This window comes from Schistocerca serialis, unplaced genomic scaffold (assembly GCF_023864345.2).
Source record: "Schistocerca serialis cubense isolate TAMUIC-IGC-003099 unplaced genomic scaffold, iqSchSeri2.2 HiC_scaffold_1226, whole genome shotgun sequence".
In the NCBI taxonomy this organism is placed as follows: Eukaryota; Metazoa; Arthropoda; class Insecta; order Orthoptera; family Acrididae; genus Schistocerca; species Schistocerca serialis.
The window spans coordinates 265001-270000 of NW_026047432.1; the positions used below are offsets into that span (position 1 = coordinate 265001).

Below are 5000 nucleotides of genomic sequence, written 5' to 3' on the forward strand. Positions count from 1 at the left end.
CACTGATTAGTAATAGATGCAGAGCCATCAGAATACAGATAATATATACAACCGTCCCTATACATGCTGAAAGACTCTGCACACAATGAGAACCACACGTCAGCCAGACACTATCACACACTACTCTCTGCCTCTAACAGGCACACACACAATATCTAACCACCAGCATGGAAGAACATCCGGTGCATCCTCTCCGCCACATTACACAATCCACACTATCATAACCAGACCGGGAGGTCCACCCAGAAAACAGAATATCCCACCCTTCCGACATCCGCCATTGCTCAGCTAAGCCACGAACACCCACACATGTCCTACACAGGGGTGCACCCAACATCACAATACTGCCTCCTGTCACAGTACACAAACAATGGCAGGAATGAAAGACACAGATCTGCCACAACCTTGGAATCGGAGCGCCGCCTGTCATGAGCCACAAGTGCATCCTGACGTGACAAATCGGATGATCCCGCAGGCATGCACTTACGATAATCACTATCAACGAACCTGCCGCCCCCTCCCCCCCCAAAATACACCTTTCCCTACAACGTGTACCTTAACCTAAGCTATATTGTACCTTAACCTAAGCGATATTGTACCTTAACCTAAGGTATATCGTACCTTAACCTAACCTACATTGCGCCTTCACCTAACCTACGTTGTACCTTAACCTAACCTACGTTGTACCTTAACCTAACCTACGTTGTACCTTAACCTAACCTACGTTGTACCTTAACCTAACCTACGTTGTACCTTAACCTAACCTACGTTGTACCTTAACCTAACCTACGTTGTACCTTAACCTAACCTACGTTGTACCTTAACCTAACCTACGTTGTACCTTAACCTAACCTACGTTGTGCCTTAACCTAACCTACGTTGTGCCTTAACCTAACCTACGTTGTGCCTTAACCTAACCTACGTTGTGCCTTAACCTAACCTATGTTGTGCCTTAACCTAACCTATGTTGTGCCTTAACCTAACCTATGTTGTGCCTTAACCTAACCTATGTTGTGCCTTAACCTAACCTATGTTGTGCCTTAACCTAACCTATGTTGTGCCTTAACCTAACCTACGTTGTGCCTTAACCTAACCTACGTTGTGCCTTAACCTAACCTACGTTGTGCCTTAACCTAACCTACGTTGTGCCTTAACCTAACCTACGTTGTGCCTTAACCTAACCTACGTTGTGCCTTAACCTAACCTACGTTGTGCCTTAACCTAACCTACGTTGTGCCTTAACCTAACCTACGTTGTGCCTTAACCTAACCTACGTTGTGCCTTAACCTAACCTACGTTGTGCCTTAACCTAACCTACGTTGTGCCTTAACCTAACCTACGTTGTGCCTTAACCTAACCTACGTTGTGCCTTAACCTAACCTACGTTGTGCCTTAACCTAACCTACGTTGTGCCTTAACCTAACCTACGTTGTGCCTTAACCTAACCTACGTTGTGCCTTAACCTAACCTACGTTGTGCCTTAACCTAACCTACGTTGTGCCTTAACCTAACCTACGTTGTGCCTTAACCTAACCTACGTTGTGCCTTAACCTAACCTACGTTGTGCCTTAACCTAACCTACGTTGTGCCTTAACCTAACCTACGTTGTGCCTTAACCTAACCTACGTTGTGCCTTAACCTAACCTACGTTGTGCCTTAACCTAACCTACGTTGTGCCTTAACCTAACCTACGTTGTGCCTTAACCTAACCTATGTTGTGCCTTAACCTAACCTATGTTGTGCCTTAACCTAACCTATGTTGTGCCTTAACCTAACCTATGTTGTGCCTTAACCTAACCTATGTTGTGCCTTAACCTAACCTATGTTGTGCCTTAACCTAACCTATGTTGTGCCTTAACCTAACCTATGTTGTGCCTTAACCTAACCTATGTTGTGCCTTAACCTAACCTATGTTGTGCCTTAACCTAACCTACGTTGTGCCTTAACCTAACCCATATTGTACCTTAACCTAACCCATATTGTACCTTAACCTAACCCATATTGTACCTTAACCTAACCCATATTGTACCTTAACCTAACCCATATTGTACCTTAACGTAACCTAATTTGTGCCTTAACGTAACCTAATTTGTGCCTTAACGTAACCTAATTTGTGCCTTAACGTAACCTAATTTGTGCCTTAACGTAACCTAATTTGTGCCTTAACGTAACCTAATTTGTGCCTTAACGTAACCTAATTTGTGCCTTAACGTAACCTAATTTGTGCCTTAACGTAACCTAATTTGTGCCTTAACGTAACCTAATTTGTGCCTTAACGTAACCTAATTTGTGCCTTAACGTAACCTAATTTGTGCCTTAACGTAACCTAATTTGTGCCTTAACGTAACCTAATTTGTGCCTTAACGTAACCTAATTTGTGCCTTAACGTAACCTAATTTGTGCCTTAACGTAACCTAATTTGTGCCTTAACGTAACCTAATTTGTGCCTTAACGTAACCTAATTTGTGCCTTAACGTAACCTAATTTGTGCCTTAACGTAACCTAATTTGTGCCTTAACGTAACCCATGTTGTGCCTTAACGTAACCCATGTTGTGCCTTAACGTAACCCAATTTGTGCCTTAACGTAACCCATGTTGTGCCTTAACCTAACCTATATTGTGCCTCAACCTAACCTATATTGCGCCTTAACCTGACGCACGTTGTCGCTGAACCTGCTCTGTAATTGTTATGCAACTCGTTAAATTAGTGTAGTGTTGCCTAACCGCAACCCTCGCAATATAGTTCGCTATTCGCACTGCCCGGTCCCCTGTGTATCGCGTCATGTTAAACACCTTGCAGGTGTTGCTGACTTTCCACATGCTCCTGCTATACACTGTAATGTGGATAGCAGCAGGACGTACATGCCCCCCCCCCTTCCCCCCTGCCTTCGCAAGCTGGTCGTTGAGAAGTTTGCATGTTCAATGCCCTTCGCATGCCGACGTACTCAGCCTACGTTGTGGTACGGCCTGTCACCTGTCCGCCGATGTACGCAAAACCCACAAACTGTACTGCACATTGGTCCGTATGTACTGAATGATACATCGTGGCACATGTGTGACCGTACGACGACTGCGCCTAGCAACGGCAGACCATACAGTCCAAATATTGTGCACGCAGCTACGTGTCGTCTCCCTATAAGAGCTGGATTGCAGTGTGGTACGCCATTCAGACGTGTGGGAGGAACGGACGCCCTGGATGGCGATCAGCATGAGCAGTCTGTTGATGTAGTGGAGCGTGTATTCGGACGTAGTCGTCTCTTCTCACACACCGTGATAGCATGTTGCACCGCGTTCCACATCTGCGACATCCTGCAGAGGCCGGCTGACAGTCGTTCGCGCAATGGACACCGCATACGTACGGGGGCTACCTTCCACGTGTTCTCGAGGCGTGCACATGTTGTTGCGTCTATGTGGGCAGACGTAGTGTGTTGTGACACCTGACACAGGCATGCAATACTCGTTGCAAATGGCGATGGACGTCTACGTTTGCTGGTGACGTTACGCAAATGAACAACAGGTAACCCGTTGTGGTGCGGTTGTTCTCGCTAGAGGTGAATCAGTGTTGGCGACGATCGGTCGAGCTATTAACCGGTTGTTTCAGGGATACCCACCATGCCCACGAACGTGAAAGGGGACCCACCATGCCCACGAACGCGAAAGGGGATCTGGGTGTGAGGCGATACGCGGCGGTGGCTGGGTGGGACCGTCCCCGGCCGGTGAGGGGGGGCCGCCCGGCGTGCTGGCAGCGCGGTGCGTGGGCGCACGCGCTACAGCCGGCTGGTGGGGGCGGCCAGTGGCAGGCGCGCCGGCCGACGGACGCGGCAGGCGGCGCAGCTGCGCGCCGGCGCCCCCTGCTCGCGGCGCCTTGCGGCCAAAGTAGGTCCTCGCGGGCCCGGTGCGAAGCGCGGTGGCCATCTGCAGTGTGCTGGTCCGATTGAGGACTGTGTGCGCTGAGGATGCGCCGCCGCCCGGCGCTCGGCGCCGCGACGCCGTCTGCTGCTCGGTCGCCCCAGCGGTTCTCGCAGGTGGTTTGTATCGCAGCTGTGCGGACGTGTTGGCGCGTGCGCTGTGCTGGGAGAGTTCGCTTCGGCACCCAAGTGGGGCTTTTGTCCTTCTGTGGCGCTGGCGTTGGAGCTGCCGGTCACCGTAGGTGGCGCGTGTTGTCTCCCGCCGGCAATGCCACGACAGCACGCTCCCGGGCCTCTGTCGGCAGCGGCAAGCTCAGTTGGGAGCACGGGTGGTCGCACCTAAAGCGTCTACTCGCCTAACTCCGGGCGATTGCGCCTCTCTCGAACCCGACCAAGTACTTAGGACGGCGCTGCGCGCCGCCGGGACCTGAGAGGGTTTCGAGGTGTGTTGTGCAGGGGAGCTCAGCCTCCTCCTGTTTGCAGAATAATTGAGCGGACGCTTGCGTGTTCGCGCGGGCCCCCGGGACACACTCCCGGGCGGCCGGCTGCTCAGCTCTAGTTGACGCAGCTCCCTGGTTGATCCTGCCAGTAGTCATATGCTTGTCTCAAAGATTAAGCCATGCATGTCTCAGTACAAGCCGCATTAAGGTGAAACCGCGAATGGCTCATTAAATCAGTTATGGTTCCTTAGATCGTACCCACGTTACTTGGATAACTGTGGTAATTCTAGAGCTAATACATGCAAACAGAGTCCCGACCAGAGATGGAAGGGACGCTTTTATTAGATCAAAACCAATCGGTCGGCTCGTCCGGTCCGTTTGCCTTGGTGACTCTGAATAACTTTGGGCTGATCGCACGGTCCTCGTACCGGCGACGCATCTTTCAAATGTCTGCCTTATCAACTGTCGATGGTAGGTTCTGCGCCTACCATGGTTGTAACGGGTAACGGGGAATCAGGGTTCGATTCCGGAGAGGGAGCCTGAGAAACGGCTACCACATCCAAGGAAGGCAGCAGGCGCGCAAATTACCCACTCCCGGCACGGGGAGGTAGTGACGAAAAATAACGATACGGGACTCATCCGAGGCCCCGTA

The 5000-nt window shown here is 50.6% G+C and overlaps 1 non-coding gene across 1 annotated transcript in view; it reads left to right on the forward strand.

Moving 5' to 3' along the window:
• The first annotated feature begins 4477 nt into the window (after positions 1 to 4477).
• LOC126436105 (small subunit ribosomal RNA) overlaps positions 4478 to 5000 on the forward strand; it is a 1909-nt gene continuing 1386 nt past the window's right edge. Inside the window, exon 1 of the ribosomal RNA XR_007580427.1 lies at positions 4478 to 5000. This exon is cut by the window's right edge and continues 1386 nt beyond it. This is a non-coding gene — a ribosomal RNA (small subunit ribosomal RNA).